The sequence below is a fragment of the Somniosus microcephalus genome, chromosome 3 (genome assembly GCF_052327205.1).
Source record: "Somniosus microcephalus isolate GS21.2 chromosome 3, FLI_Smic_1.0, whole genome shotgun sequence".
Classification (NCBI taxonomy): domain Eukaryota; kingdom Metazoa; phylum Chordata; class Chondrichthyes; order Squaliformes; family Somniosidae; genus Somniosus; species Somniosus microcephalus.
The window spans coordinates 288,343,906-288,361,172 of record NC_140989.1 but is presented as its reverse complement, the minus strand read 5'-3'; the positions used below and the strand labels follow the sequence as shown (position 1 = coordinate 288,361,172).

Here is a 17,267-nt window from a genome sequence, read left to right as displayed (position 1 = left end):
GTATGATTTACTACACCACCGCGTGGCCTATTTACCCCATAGCAATTGGGAGAGTCCACTCTGTACTTGTTGGTTGTACTACAGGTGGACGGTAGCTTCATGGGGTACAGTAGGCAGCTGTACAGTGTTCTGAAAGCACTGTTACAATGAATCAGTGTCTTCATAATTGGGGAGAAAAAAATGAGTCATGTTATCATTTTTGTCAAGATCATATTAATTGTCAGTGAAGGGAAGACGGTTTCACAACAATATATTTGAACATAATTTGCATTGTTGCAGCACTCCAGAGCTTGAGTGTTCAGAATCCCACCATAATAAGCTGTATAATTAAATTCAATAAATCTAGTAATTTGTGGGCTAACACAAGAAATAAATTGACCACAAAAGTTGTTGAATTGGCATAAAACCAACTAGTTTACTAATGCCCTTCAAGAAAGGGAACCTGCCCTCTACTTTGTCTGGCCTACACATAACTCTTATCCATACTATGTGGTTGACGGTTAATGCCTCTGAAGTGGCCTAGTAAGCCACTCAGTTTTGCAAACAATCAAGAATGTCATATACTCAGAGCAATTTGGTTGAACAATAAACACATACATTCCAGGGTTACCCACATCCCAGGAACAAATATAAAATTAATTTGAAATCAACAACAGTGCCCCTTTAGGGACAAGAATGATGGTGGATATTAAGTACAATGTATAATTTGCACAAAAGTACAATATTATTTCACACAAAGAATATTTGGTGTTTTATTGCACCTAAATAATAGTGCAGAATGAAACTAATGCTCATAATCACCAATTAGCAAAGAAACACCTCATGATACCAGGTAAATTCCCAGATGTGAACCACTGTATTGAATTATACGATAGGAGGATAGTGCAGTGCGGTATCGGCAGCGGCTGGAGGCGGAGCAGAGCGGCAGAGCGACTACAAGAGGCCCCAGAGGCTCAGGTAGGCCTTACCAATCTCCAATCTCAGGCAATGAGAGAGGTAAAAAGTATTCAAGGTGTGACGTCACCACAAAACAGGTAGGTGATTGGTTGGAGTATTTCTCTCGTTTTAAAACTTTAAGTCTGTGGTTTATAGTTTATAAGGTTGCTGTGGTGTACCAGGGACAGTTTGTAAACCAGGGCCCTTAAATGTATCATTTAACTGCAGTGAAATTGGTGGGATTCATTTAATTTTAATTAATTAAAGGGTAAGTGCGAGTCATCAAAGAGTGCTGTGAGTTTGGGTAAGAGTGAGAGTTCTTTAATTGTTATTTCTCTTTAAATCATTCTTGATAAGATTACTTTAAGCAGTTTAAGTAAAGGGGAAAAGTTAAATATTTGGGATTCTGTTGGTTTAAGAAGAGTAAAACAAGGTTACACTGCAGTAGAAGTAAATTGGCACAGCAGGCAGTGGAAACCAGTTTTCTAACCAATCAGCACGGGTGACTCATTTGGCTGTAAACAAACAAACAGGATAAAAAGACCAGTCCTAGTGCGAGCAAGCACTGAGTGCAAGTCATCAAAGAGTGCTGTGAGTTAGGGTAAGTGGGGTGTTAGGTGCTCTTTTCAAACTTTAACTCTGTGGGTTGTAGTTAATAAGGCCTTTCTGGTGCAGAGTGACTGTTGGTAAACCATTTAACTGGTGTAACTAGAGGGATTGATTTAATTTAAATCCAATTAATTAAAGGGGATACTAGCATCTAAAATCGGGCAGAGGGTGTCCATAACTAACAATAAAAAATGTAATTAATTACATAGAATGGAGCAGGTGGTGTGTTACTGTTGCGAGATGTGGGAGCCGGTGAACCCCATTGAGGCTCACGGTGATTACGTCTGTGACAAGTGTCTGCTGCTACAGGAACTCCAGCTTCGTGTTGATGAGCCGGAGTCTGAGCTTCAGACACTGCGACACATCAGGGAGGGGGAGAAGTACCTGGACTCTGTGTATCAGGAGGTGGTCACACCTATGAAGTTAAGTAATTCAGATGTAGCCCATGGTCAGGGACAGGACGGTGTGACTACGAGTGAGGCAGGTACGGGGATCCAGGAGGTAGAGCTGGAGGAGCCGCAGCCCTTGCTCTTGACCAACAGGTTCGAGGTTCTTACTCCCTGTGGGGACAGGAGCAGGGACTGCAGGGAGGATGAGCAACCTGGCCACAGCACCGTGGAACGGGGGGCCATTCAAGAGGGGGGAGTAAATAGAAATGTTGTAGTGGTAGGGGGATAGTATTATTAGGGGGATAGATAGAGTTCTCTGCAGCCGAGAGTGAGAGTCCCGAAGGCTGTGTTGCCTACCCGGTGCCAGGGTTAAGGACATCTCCTCTGGGCTGGAAAGAAACTTGCAGTGGGAGGGGGTGGATCCAGTTGTTGTGGTCCATGTTGGTACAAACGACATAGATAGGACTAGGAAGCCGGTTCTGTTAAAGGAGTATGAGCAGCTAGGGGTCAAATTATAAAACAGAACCTCAAGGGTAATAATCTCTGGATTATTACCTGAGCCACGAGCGAATTTGGCTAGGACAAATAAAATTAGAGAGTTAACTGCGTGGCTCAAAGACTGGTGTGGGAGAAATGGGTTTTGCTTCCTGGGCCACTGGCACCAGTACTGGGGCAGGAGGGAGCTGTTCCGTCGAGACAGGCTTCACTTGGCCAGTGCTGGGACTAGAGTCCTGGCAGATCATATAACTAGGGCTGTAGAGAGGGCTTTAAACTAACTAGTGGGGGGGAGGTTCCTAGAGAGCAAATAATAAAAATGACAACAGAGAAGGTCATAGACTTAGGTAGCAGTGGGGAAATTAAAAGCCAGAGCGTGTCAGGAAGGGGCAGAAAGTAAGGAGTAAAAGGTAAAGTAATAAAAAGGGCAAAAGCAGGAACTAAGTGTCACAAAACATATTTGAAACTTCTCTATTTGAATGCACGTAGCATTCGTAACAAAATAGACGAGTTAATGGCACAAATAACTACATATGGGTATGATCTTGTGGCCATTACAGAAACATGGCTGCAGGGTGACAATGCCTGGGAATTAAACATACCAGGCTATTTAACGATCAGGAAGGATAGGCAGGAAGGAAGGGGAGGTGGGGTGGCTATGTTAATAAAGGAAGGAATCACTGTAATACAGAGAAATGATATTGGGTCAAAAGATCAGGATAATGAAACAGTTTGGGTGGAGTTAAGGAATAATAAGGGGAAAAAAACACTACTGGGCATAGTCTATAGGCCTCCGAACAGTTGCAACTCTGTTGGACGGAGTATCAATCAGGAAATAGTTGAGGCTTGTAATAAGGGAGCATCTATAATTATGGGGGATTTTAACTATCATATTAATTGGACAAATCAAATTGGGCAGGGCTGCCTTGAGGATGAGTTAATTGAATGTATTAGGGATGGGTTTCTTGAGCAGTATGTAACTGAACCGACCAGGGGGCAAGCAACCTTAGATCTGGTCCTGTGTAACGATACAGGATTAATTAAAAATGTCCGAGTAAAGGATCCCCTTGGAATGAGTGACCATAACATGGTTGAATTCCATATTCAATTAGAGGGTGAGAAGGTTGGATCTCAAACAAGCGTGCTAAGCTTGAATAAAGGAGACTATGAAGGTATGAGAGCGGAATTGAGTAGAGTGGATTGGGAAAATAGATTAAAGGGTAAGACGATACATGATCAGTGGTGTACATTTAAGGAGTTATTTTACAACTTCCAAAAAGTATATTCCACTGAGAAGAAAAGGGTGTAAAAGAAAAGACAGCCATCCGTGGCTAAGTAAAGAAATTAAGGATAGTATTCGACTAAAAACAAGGGCATATAAGGTAGCCAAATCTAGTGGGAGGATAGAGGATTGGGAAAACTTTAAAAGACAGCAAAAAATAACAAAAAGATTGATTAAGAAAGGGAAGATAGATTATGAAAGTAAATTAGCAAAAAATATAAAAACAGATAGTAAGAGTTTTTATAGTTATATAAAAAGAAAAAGGGTGGCTAAAGTAAATGTTGGTCCCTTAGAGGATGAGACCGGGAAATTAATGGTGGGAAATATGGAGATGGCAAAAACACTGAATGGATATTTTGTATCAGTCTTTACAGCAGAAGACACTAAGAATATCCCAACACTGGACAAACAGGGGGCTATAGGGGGGGGGAGGAGCTAAACACGATCAAAATCATTAAGGAAGTGGTACTCGGTAAAATAATGGGACTCAAGGCGGATAAATCACCTGGACCTGATGGCTTACATCTTAGGGTCTTGAGGGAAGCGGCGGTAGGGATTGTGGATGCATTGGGAATAATTTTCCAAAACTCCCTGGACTCAGCAAAGGTCCCGGCAGACTGGAAAACTGCTAATGTAACGCCCTTATTTAAAAAGGGCAGTAGACAGAAGGCTGGAAACTATAGACCGGTTAGCCTAACATCTGTGGTAGGTAAAATATTGGAGTCCATTATTAAGGAGACAGTAACAGGACATTTGGATAATCATAATTTAATAGGACAAAGTCAGCATGGTTTTATAAAGGGGAAGTCATGTTTGACAAATTTGCTGGAGTTCTTTGAGAAAGTAACATATAGGGTGGGTAAAGGGGAACCAGTGGACGTAGTGTATTTAGACTTCCAAAAGGCATTTGACAAGGTGCCACACAAAAGATTATTGCTTAAGATAAAAAAATCACAGGATTGGGGGTAATATTCTGGCATGGATAGAGGATTGGCTATCTAACAGAAGGCAGAGAGTTGGGATAAATGGTTCATTCTCAGACTGGCAATCAGTAACTAGTGGTGTTCCGCAGGGGTCAGTGCTGGGTCTCCAACTCTTTACAACCTATATTAACGATTTGGAGGAGGGGACCGAGTGTAACATATCAAAGTTTGCAGATGATACTAAGATGGGAGGGAAAGTAGTGAGTGAGGAGGACATAAAAAACCTGCAAGGGGACATAGACAGGCTAAGTAAGTGGGCAGAGATTTGGCAGATGGAATACAATACTGGAAAGTGTGAGGTTATGCACTTTGGCAGGAAAAATCGTAGAGCAAGTTATTATCTTAATGGCAAGAAACTGGAAAGTACTGAAGTACAAAGGGATCTGGGGGTCCTGGTGCACGAAACTCAAAAGGTTACTATGCAGGTGCAGCAAGTGATTAAGAAGGCCAATGGAATGTTGGCTTTCATTGCTAGGGGGATAGAATATAAAAATAGGGAGGTATTGCTTCAGTTGTACAAGGTATTGGTGAGACCGCACCTGGAATACTGCATACAGTTTTGGTGTCCATACTTAAGAAAAGACATACTTGCTCTCGAGTCAGTACAAAGAAGGTTCACTCGGTTAATCCCGGGGATGAGCATATGAGGAGAGGTTGAGTAGATTGGGACTCTACTCATTGGAGTTCAGAAGAATGAGAGGCGATCTTATTGAAACATATAAGATTGTGAAGGGGTTGGTTCTGGTGGATGCGGGGAGGATGTTCCCGATGATGGGTGAAACTAGAACTAGGGGGCATAGTCTTAGAATAAGGGGCTGCTCTTTCAAAACTGAGTTGAGGAGGAACTACTTCACTCAGAGGGTGGTAGGTCCATGGAATATGCTGCCCGAAAAAGCTGTAGAAGCTACATCATTACATAAATTTAAAACAGAAATAGACAATTTCCTAGAAGTAAAGGGAATTAAGGGTTACGGGGAGCGGGCAGGACTTTGGACATGAGTCTAGGTTCGGATCGGTCATGGCCCTGTGGGTAGCGGAGCGGGCCCAGGGGCCGTGTAGCCTGATCCTGCTCCTATTTCGTGTGTCTAATTCTGTTAGATTCAGGAGATGGTTCTGTGATAGTAGATTGGCGGTTAGGATCAGATCAGCCATGATCTTATTGAATGGCGGAGCAGGCTCGAGGGGCCGATTGGCCTACTCCTGCTCCTATTTCTTATGTTCTTATGTTCTTATGAATGAATGAACATCTGTTTTACAATAAATGAATGAGTCACCCTGATCTGAAATGACAGCATCAGTTTGAACTGACGATAAGTGCATGGGTTAGTCAGCCTGCTGGTTTCATAAACTGTAATCATATGTGGAAAATCCCTATTTTCACTGTAGATACACAATGTTTGAACCCTTGTTTTTGTATTCTGCAAACATCAGTGGCTATATAATGTAGTTTACAATTGCAATAATAAATAGAACAGGGAGAATACTAGAACAGACAGAACCAGGAAATTCCCAGCTTGTTCCATGTGGAACAATGGCCCAATAATTCTTGACTGACAAGTATTGCACATTTTGTTTCTGCAACAAATACGGGATATATATATCAAGACCAAGTGCAGTGTACAGCTGAGGCATAGTTATATGGTGGGGGATAATTGAATTGGACAAAGAATAGAAGGGACGGAGGAGGCAGATGGATGGACAGAGGACAAACAGAGGAAGAGAAAGAGGGAGGAAAAGAGAGAAGAGAGGAAGACAGAGAGACAGAGAGAGAGAGAGAGAGGAAAAGAGATAATCAGAGAGAAGAAAAGCGTGAGGAAGAGAAAGAGAGCATGAAAGCGAGCAAGTGCAAGAGTTTGAGAAAGAGAGAGAGAAGTGGAGCTGTTGCATGGGGAGAAGTTTGGGCAAGTTCGTCAGGCTCCAGTGACGCTGGGCCATGATTCTGGCATGTCGATGGGATTAAATAGCTTACTATAGGATTCATAAATTACTTTTTTGGCCAGGATACACTGCATGTATGGGGAGAGAGCATTAAAAAATATCCAGGACTAAGTTGGATAGCCACCGAAAACGGGTGCGGGGATCACAATGCGTGATTAACCTGTGCCCGTTGATTGAAATGCAGGCAGTATGCCAACTTCGTGCTGCCTGCTCATAAACATGATTTCAGTGTCCAGCCAGTGCTAAATGTGCTGTTCATTGGGTGGATGCACCAGCAGGGGGCCAGTATCATTACTTGCTAGCTCAAGTTAAAGCTAACGGGGGAGAAATTCGGTATCACCCCGTTTGGGGCGTAAGTATCGGCCGGGTGCGAAATTTTGCGCCCGGCGCAAATTATCGCCACCTACTGCTAAATTGGCCTCCTTCGCCCCAGGAGGTGATTGGAGTGCTAAAACAGGCGCTGCACGACTGTCTTAAGGCGCTAAGCCGGAGGAGCGAGGCGCTACCTCCGAGGGCGGGCGCAGCGCAGGTGCTGTCAATTAGTGATTGCACACAGACATGCTGGCGCCGGTCAGCTCTTAATGGGGAGGGTCGATCTTGAATTGCAGCCACACCCTACGCATCGGAGCCCTGAATCTCGGCCTGGACAGACCTGTTGCCACATACTTAAGCCAAAGACCATGGAGAGGGCCAGGGAGCGAGCGCAGCGGTTCAGCGAGGGGGCCTTGGAGGCTCTGGTTGGCGCGGTGGAGCGCAGGCGATCTCTCTTGTACCTGGACAGTGGCAGGAGGCCGCTGCCCAGCGACTATCAAAAAGCTTGGAGGGAGGTGGCTCACAGAGTGACCTCCAGCAGCATGGTGCCTAGGACCCCTGTGCAATGCAGGAAGAAGTTCAACGACCTCACTCGGGTCGTCAGGGTGAGTGCCCTTTTCAGAATCCTCTTCATCCCTGCATCTCGACCTCACTTTATGGCCAAAGGGTCCTGAAAGCCCCAATGCCCAGCACTCATCCAACACCTATGGCCCTTTCATGAAACTCACATGCAGATTCAGCACTTTGCACACTGTAAGGGCTATTCGACCATGGGAGGCATTGCAGCCAAGATCAGGGCTACACACTAAGGGCTATTCGACCATGGGAGGCATTGCAGCCAAGATCAGGGCTGCACACTGTACTCAGACCCTGTCCTTTCTCTTGCAGGGCAAGCTGGCGCATAATAGGAGGCAGCAGCAACGGACCGGGGGAGGCCGGCCTCACCTTCAAGCCCTGACCGATCTGGAGCAGCGAGTCCAAAGGATTATGGCAGGCCGGATGCTTGGCCCCGTCGCCACTGGAGATGCCGACCCCGTTATGGACAGCAATGGTAAGGTCATCCCCTTTTTGACCTCTCTCCTTCCACTTGTTCCTCACACCAGCATCCTTTGCCACTTTCGAGCCAAATCAGTACATCGCAGCACTCATGCCTCCCTTGCTGCCACCCTGTCCTCACGCTAAAGCCACTCTTGTACCTCCCTGCTTTCAGATGCTGATTCACCAGGTGAGGAGGCGGGCCCTCAAGCTGCCACGGTGAGTGATTCTGGAGGTGATGATGAGGAGGAAGCCGGACCATCAGTGTCACCATCAGCCGAGGCAGCCCATGGCCATAATGGGGACACGCCTTCCCTGGAGGGGTGCAGGGGGGAATGGTCTGAGGAGGGTGAAGCTCCAGGGCCCAGCGGGGCGGGTAGAGAAGCTTGGGGGCATGTCCAGGACTTCGGTGCAGCACAGGCGGCTGCCACGCAATTGCGAAGTGCTGCAATGTACTCAGTGGCTGGTCTCATGCAGACGCAGATTGAGGCCACACGAGCACTGACTGCTGCCACGCTCGCTGGATCGGGCACGATACCCCGGGGCCCTCACCGTGCCGCAGCAGGCCAGCAATCTGTGCTCCAGCAGATTGCTCCACATGCTGCAGTGCTGCCCCGTGGGAGTGCCAGTGTGTCGGCCGACCAGGGAGTTGCTGTCCTCTCTCAGGATGACAGCATTCCTGCTGCCAGCACTGTCACTTCTCCACTGCAGCTGCCACCACCTGTAGGACAGACTGCTGCCGCCCATGCAGAATTGGAGCAGTCAGCAGCCGGGCCCTCCAGGCCCAGAGCTGATCCAGGCCGTCCCTCAAGGGCATCTGCAGTCTCAGTTTCTGACACTCAGCAGCCTTCCCCCAGCCTTGCTGCAGCCACTGGGGTCCCATTACAGAGGAGCTGCAGGGTGGGAAGGGGCCAATCTCGCAAGCGAAGCAGATCACCCTTGAAGGTCAAAAAGTAGGAGGTGTGGCAAAATGTTGTTAATTGTTTTATTGAAGGCCGAGGATCGTGGTCATATTTTTGTTACTGTTTTGGTCATTGGTGTACATTTAAGGAGTTATTTTACAACTTCCAAAAAAAAATATTCCACTGAGAAGAAAAGGGTGTAAAAGAAAAGACAGCCATCCGTGGCTAAGTAAAGAAATTAAGGATAGTATTCGACTAAAAACCAGGGCATATAAGGTAGCCAAATCTAGTGGGAGGATAGAGGATTGGGAAAACTTTAAAAGACAGCAAAAAATAACAAAAAGATTGATTAAGAAAGGGAAGATAGATTATGAAAGTAAATTAGCAAAAAATATAAAAACAGATAGTAAGAGTTTTTATAGTTAAATAAAAAGGAAAAGGGTGGCTATAAATGTTGGTCCCTTAGAGGATGAGACTGGGAAATTAATGGTGGGAAATACGGAGATGGCAAAAACACTGAATGAATATTTTGTATCAGTCTTTACAGTAGAAGACACTAAGAATATCCCAACACTGGACAAACAGGGGGCTAAAGGGGGGGGAGGAGCTAAACACGATCAAAATCACTAAGGAAGTGGTACTCGGTAAAATAATGGGACTCAAGGTGGATAAATCACCTGGACCTGATGGCTTACATCCTAGGGTCTTGAGGGAAGTGGCGGTAGGGATTGTGGATGCATTGGTAATAATTTTCCAAAACTCCCTGGAATCAGCAAAGGTCCCGGCCGACTGGAAAACTGCTAATGTAACGCCCTTTTTTAAAAAGGGCAGTAGACAGAAGGCTGGAAACTATAGACCGGTTAGCCTAACATCTGTGGTAGGTAAAATATTGGAGTCCATTATTAAGGAGACAGTAACAGGACATTTGGATAATCATAATTTAATAGGACAAAGTCAGCATGGTTTTATGAAGGGGAAGTCATGTTTGACAAATTTGCTGGAGTTCTTAGCGGAAGTAACATATAGGGTGGATAAAGGGGAACCAGTGGACATAGTGTATTTAGACTTCCAAAAGGCATTTGACAAGGTGCCACACAAAAGATTATTGCTTAAGATAAAAAATCACGGGATTGGGGGTAATATTCTGGCATGGATAGAGGATTGGCTATCTAACAGAAAGCAGAGAGTTGGGATAAATGGTTCATTCTCGGACTGGCAATCAGTAACTAGTGGTGTTCCACAGGGGTCAGTGCTAGGTCCCCAACTCTTTACAATCTATATTAACGATTTGGAGGAGGGGACCGAGTGTAACATATCAAAGTTTGCAGATGATGCTAAGATGGGAGGGGAAAGTAGTGAGTGAGGAGGACATAAAAAACCTGCAAGGGGACATCGACAGGCTAAGTAAGTGGGCAGAGATTTGGCAGATGGAATACAATACTGGAAAGTGTGAGGTTATGCACTTTGGCAGGAAAAATCGTAGAGCAAGTTATTATCTTAATGGCAAGAAACTGGAAAGTACTGAAGTACAAAGGGATCTGGGGGTCCTGGTGCACGAAACTCAAAAGGTTAGTATGCAGGTGCAGCAAGTGTTTAAGAAGGCCAATGGAATGTTGGCTTTCATTGCTAGGGGGATAGAATATAAAAATAGGGAGGTATTGCTTCAGTTGTACAAGGTATTGGTGAGACCGCACCTGGAATACTGCATACAGTTTTGGTGTCCATACTTAAGAAAAGACATACTTGCTCTCGAGTCAGTACAAAGAAGGTTCACTCGGTTAATCCCGGGGATGAGGGGATGGACATATGAGGAGAGGTTGAGTAGATTGGGACTCTACTCATTGGAGTTCAGAAGAATGAGAGGCGATCTTATTGAAACATAAGATTTTGAAGGGGTTGGATCGGGTGGATGCGGGGAGGATGTTCCCGATGATGGGTGAAACTAGAACTAGGGGGCATAGTCTTAGAATAAGGGGCTGCTCTTTCAAAACTGAGATGAGGAGGAACTACTTCACTCAGAGGGTGGTAGGTCCATGGAATATGCTGCCCCAAAAAGCTGTAGAAGCTACATCATGACATAAATTTAAAACAGAAATAGACAGTTTCCTAGAAGTAAAGGGAATAAAGGGTTATGGGAAACGGGCAGGAATTTGGCCTTAGTCTAGGTTCGGATCGGTCATGGCCCTGTGGGTAGCGGAGCGGGCCCAGGGGCCATGTAGCCTGATCCTGCTCCTATTTTGTGTGTCTAATTCTGTTAGATTCAGGAGATGGTTCAGTGATAGTAGATTGGCGGTTAGGATCAGATCAGCCATGATCTTATTGAATGGCGGAGCAGGCTCGAGGGGCCGATTGGCCTACTCCTGCTCCTATTTCTTATGTTCTTATGTTCTTATTGTCTCCAGGTTGTGAGAGCCAGTTATGTGACTAACTGTTTTTTTTGGGGTTTCTTTCTATTACTTTGTCATGCGGGAAGGGTACACAGTTTGTTAAATAAAGAAGTGTCTTTATTCAGAATGTGCATGTTTGCTCTTTGAACTAATTGTTGCCTTGACCGGCTTAGGGGTTGCGGCACGGTTCCATTCAGGTTCTTTGAATGGCAGAAGCCATTCCCTCAGAGGGGGCCTAGAAGCGACTTGCTATAAGCCGCTGACGGACAGCCCTTGCACTTTGTGCCTGCCTCCATTCTTGGTGCTGCTCCTCCTCCTCCTCCTCCTCTGCTGGTGCTCCAATGTCTGGTGGCATTGGCTGAGTCCTGAGGATTGCCAGGTTATGCAGCATGCAGCACACAACAACGAAGTGGGAGACTCGCTCAGGTGAGTACTGAAGGGCTCCTCCGGACTGGTCCAGACAGCGGAACCGTTGCATGAGCACGCCGATTGTGTGCTCAACGATGTTCCTGGTAGCTTGATGGCTCTCATTGTATCGTTCTTCAGCAGGGGTGCTGGGTGAACGGAGCGGGGTCATCAGCCAGGTGCACAGAGGATAGCCCTTGCCCCCGAGAAGCCAGCCTCCTGGGTGAGCCGGGGCCTCGAAAAGGTCTGCCACAGAAGTCTGGCACAGGATGAAGGCGTCGTGGCTGCTGCCTGGAAAGTGGGCATTGACAGCGAGTATCAGCTGTCTCTGGTCACAGACCAACTGGACGTTCGACGAATGGAAGCCCTTTCGGTTGCGGAAATCCTCGGCATTCTCTTGCGGCGCCCACAAAGCCACATGCGTGCAGTCAATGGCGCCCTGCACCTTGGGGAAGCCTGCTATTCTTGCAAAGGCCATTGTGCGTTCTTGCTTCTTGTCCAGGGTTATGGGGAAGGAGATGTACTGTTGTCTCCTTTTAAAGAGGGCCTTCATGACTTGACGGATGCAGCAATGCACCGCGAACTGGGAGATATTGGCAATGTCCCCATTTGTGGATTGAAAGGAGCCGGTGGCATAGAAGTTGAGAGCCACTGTTACCTTCACTGCCACCGACTGAGACGTCCTGCCCCTCAGTTGAGGCTGCAGATCTGGCTGAAGCAGGTGGCAGAGCTCAGTGACCACCTCCTTGCTGAATCGCAGCCTCCGAAAACACTGCTGCTCAGACATATTGATGTATGAGAACTGTTGGCGGAAAACCCTGGGAGCGCAAGGTCTCGTGTGCCGACGCCTGTTGGCCCTCCTCCGTCTGGCCATGATTGGCACACTCTCTGCGTCTCTGTGCCCTCTCAATGTAATGGAGAAGCACGACGTTCCCATCCATTGCAGCCCCCATAGTATGTGGCCACTCAAAGTTATGCCGGTGAAAAAGCAAAGCTACTACAAAGTTCTGGTCAGAAGCCAAAAGTACCTCAGCGAGCGCTGACTCAATGCAAAAATCTCTCTCCCTTTGTCTCTCTACAAATCTCTCTCTCTCAGAAGGAGTGGTCCAAAAATGGCTACCACAAAGAAGCCAGGAAGAGCCCCCTTAAAATAGCGCCCCCCCCCCCAGCCCCACAGCGACTGGGAACCGTTCCAGTCAACCTGTCGTTGGGAGCGACAGGTGGAAAGGAGGGGGGCGCCACTGAATTTCCGGTCCGGGGCGCCCCAAGGGCGTTGCACTCTGAAATGGCGTCAGGATCTGCGTGCGCAGCTGAGCGGGCATTGCGGTTTAGTGCCGCCGCTAAATGTCCACTCAATTTCGCGAGAGGCACAGGTATCGCCACGCCCGGGCGCTAGCTGGTTCGCGCCCCACTTATCGCCCTCTTAAGGCGCTAACGGGTGGCGCAACCAACTGAATTTCTCCCCCAACTTGCCTTGCTTAAAGCTAACCTGCACCTCTTAAAGGGGAGGTGCACTGTGGCTGAAGCAGGTGCTGGAAGTCATGCAGGAAGTGAATCTGACCGGGGAAACAGTGAGGAATGGCACAACATGGGAGAGAGCGCTTGCCAAGGTTTTCGGACGCTGAACTGAAGGATGTGGAAAGTAGGCGCGATGTCCTGTATCTGCAGGGGGCCAGGAGGCCCTCCAAACACATGCTCAAAAGGCAGTGGGAGCAGACAGCCATGGAGGTCAATGCCAAGAGTCAAGCCCCAAGGACCTGGATGCAGTACCGCAAAAAGTTCAATGACCTCACACGAGTGGTCAAGGTCAGTGAATGCATCTTCAAATGCCATATCCTACCACTGCACCACTAGCCTCAGCCACTGCTCAATTCACCACACCCCCATCACTCACCTACCAACAATCTCTATCAATCAGGACTCAAACCTAACATGCATAGCTTCACCTCACCCGCACACACTTAGCAAGCCTCACACCCACATCTCACAGCTTGCACACACTGCCAGCTATTCAAATATGCTGTTGCCTAGGCCCTAAGCTCTGGAATTCCCTGCCTAAACCTCTACGCCTCGCTACCTCTCTTTTCTCCTTTAAGACACTCCTTAAAACCTACCTCTTTGACCAAGCTTTTGGTCATTTGCCCTAATTTCTCCTTATGTGGTTCGGTGTCAAATTTTGTTTTGTAACACTCCTGTGAAGCGCCTTGGGACATTTTACTACATTAAAAGTGCTATTTAAATAACGTTGTTGTTGTTGTTGTTGTTGAAATCATGGGCTTCAAGCTCTGGGTCCGGGGCGCCCCAAGGACGTTGCACTCTGAAATGACATCAGGATCTGCGTGCGCAGCTGAGCGGGCATTGCGGTTTAGCGCCGCCGCTAAATGTCCGCTAAATTTCGCGAGAGGCACAGGTATCGTCGCGCCCGGGCGCTAGCTGGTTCACGCCCCACTTATCGCCCTCTTAAGGTGCTAACGGGTGTCACAGCAGTCCAGCAGTCTGTCCTCCAACAGATTACTAGGATTGATGAGGCACTGCCCCGGGGGAGTGGCAGTGGCTCCATGGAGTACAAACCTGCTGTCCTCTCCCAGGATGACAGCATTCGTCCTCCCACCACTGTCATTCCGCCAGTGCCCTTGCTGTTGCCTGTCAGCCAGCCAGCCCAGACTGCTGCCACCCATGCTGAGATGGTGCAATCCACAGCCGGGTCTTCTCAGCCCAGAGCTGCTCAAGGTCATCCTCGAAGGCCATCTGCTGTGTCCTCCACTGAAAGTCAGTAGCCTTCCACCAGCTATGCTGAAGCCACTAGTGCAGCACTGCATAGGAGCACCAGGACAGGCAATGGCACATGGAAGACAGGCACTGAGGGTGATTAGTTTATGTTTGTATGCAATATGGCATGATTTGATTTATAAATTTGATTTGGAATGTTTATTTTGTGGAGGCTTTTATTTTTGCACTGTGATGGTCAGTAACAGAGGGAAGGTAAGGTGGGACTGTTGGTGAATGGGGAATTGGGGTTGCGGTTACTGGTATCACACTCGGTGGAGTTCTTCACGGACAGCCCCAGCCGAAAGGGGCTGTGTAGGTTGTCTCCTTCCTTCCTCCCCTTCCTCCTCCTCCTCAGCGGCTCACCGTATAGCTGGTGGCAAGGGCTGTGCCCGCATGATGGCGAGGTTATGCAACATGCAGCAGACCAGCACGAATCTTGACACCCACTCTGCTGAGTACAGCAGGGCTCCTCCAGAGCGGTCCAGGCAGTGGAAGCGTTGTTTCAACACACTAATGGTCTGCTCTATCACATTTCGTGTGACAGCATGACTTTCATTGTATGCGTGATGCGCACGTGTGTGGGTTGCACACCGGAGTCATCAGACATGTCATCAGTGGATAGCCCTCGTCACCCAATAGCCACCCTTTGGTTTGCCGTGGTGGCTCAAATGCAAATAGCACAGCGGACTGTCACAGAATGAGGGCGCCATGGTCTAGAAATTCGTCTCGGACGGTGAAGCAGAACAGGCTAAGAGCCCTCCTCCCCCTCCCTCTTCCAGCAGCTTGTCCTGTTCTGCATGGCCTCTCCAAGTTTTCATTCTCCAAGTCATGCTGGTCAAAGGGGAATTCCTACTAGTGCACCCATGTCTGGCAGGAAGTGGTTTGCTCAGAAGCCTTGAAGTCAGCAAAAAGTCCTTCAGCACCTGCCACGCCACTCCCTGTAGACTTCTGCAACTTGAAACAAATATAGAAAGCACCAAACACTTTTAGAATCGTAGCAACAGCCAGAATAAATCAACCAGGAACTGACCTGTAAGTAGTTGATGATCCCTTTAAATAGTGCTGGTGGGGGGGGGGGGTCCTTTCTGCTCCTGAAAACGTATTCAGCTGTGCAAGCTTAAGAGAGGGCGTCGATTGGAGCATTGAGCTTAAAAATGGCACTGCTCGTGTCAAAATGATTGATATCATGATCTGCCTGCTCTGCATACTTCGGCGGAGGTCCTCTCTGCGAGCGCTAATGCCCTCATTAATATGGCGTCTGGCACGATTCGCCCCACAAGTGTGCGCGTGCACCACGGATGCCATTTTGGAGCTCTAAGGGCACTCGTAGCACCCAAAAAACAGGCACTAACGATTCCAATTTTGCGCCCATCATCTTTACCAAAATGTCCAGTATGCTCCATTAATTGGTGTACTGTCACTTGTTGGCAAGTTTTAGGAATTGGATTGATCATTCAGAAAAAGGGCTTAATATCAGTTAATTGATGGTCAACTAATGTTACGTAAAGTGCCACTTAAGTTAACCAGTCACATAATCTGTTGCTCACAGAGCCATCTACAGACATGGCACAATTAGAATTTTGGTACCAGGCACCATTTTTAATATATAATAGATATACATACATTAAATAATATAAAATATTTAACTTGCATACAAGGATAGTTACATACATGAAGGAAGTTTTAATACTCTCCCAATATTGTCATGACCGGAGCGCCCATCAGGGTCCATTTTCCACTTGGGTGGCCTACAGATGGAACACATCAGACAAACTTTTCTGGCCCAGGTGCCCTCCTGGCAGAGGCTCATCTCCAGCAGGGTCCTGGACTGGGATCAGGGGAGCAGCAACAGGAGCAAAGCTGCAGGCCTGAAGAGAGGGCTAAAACTACACTCTTGGCCACTGACAGTGGGGCCTTGAAGGCCCTTAGGTCATCATGGGGAGAAACAACATTGCTGCTTTCTTTCTTCAGGGTGCTCTTGGGACCCTGCAGATCCTTTAGTCTGCAGAGTTTTGCAACACAAGCCCCACTACCAGGTTTCTTGGGTTGACTCTACATTTGGGCATCCCATGGGCAAAGTCAGAAGAAAGTGAAGAGGGAGGACAAGAAGTCCCCCTTCCACCTCATTTGCATCCTTATGCTGGGTCTGCACTGTATTAAAGAAGCGATCTTCACTGTCCAGGATGAGGATACATCACAAGTTCATAAGGATGTCTTTTATGTAATACAATGATATTGAGTAGCAATGGGTTTATCAACACACAGCTGATCTCCATCCTGTCCACACTGGCATCCATCCATGCACACTTTCCAACAGAGGCCACTGAATAGCAATCAAGAATGAATTACAGTATTTTGTTTTGTAGCTCAGGGATTCTAGAACCAATTGCAGAGCTCCATTGCTCTTCTGGCTGAGATCAGTTGTCTAGGGATACGGTCCAGGAATTGAACATGGTCTATATAACATCTGTTAAAAATTGCATTTATGTAGCACCTTATCATGTTGTCACAATGTTTCAAAGCACTTCACAAAATTAATTACTTTTTCAGGATGCAGTAACTGTTGTTACATCAAATACAGCAACTATTGTGCACCATAAACACTGAGATGAATGATCAGTTACTGTTTTTTTACTTGGTGTTGGTTGAGGAACAAATGTTGGCCAAGAAACCTGTTCTTCAAATAATGGATCTTTAATATCAACCTGGACAGGCAGATGGGTAAGCTGTTGACAATTCATTTGAAATTTGACACCTCTAACAATGCAGAACTCTGCACCATCAGGCTAGATTATGCTTCAAACTACTGGCATGGCATTCAAGAA

The 17,267-nt window shown here is 47.1% G+C and overlaps 1 protein-coding gene across 1 annotated transcript in view; it reads right to left on the bottom strand.

Moving 5' to 3' along the window:
- Window positions 1–17,267, bottom strand: part of pde4ba (phosphodiesterase 4B, cAMP-specific a) — a 321,113-nt gene that overhangs the window by 121,506 nt on the left and 182,340 nt on the right. The window lies entirely within an intron of this gene.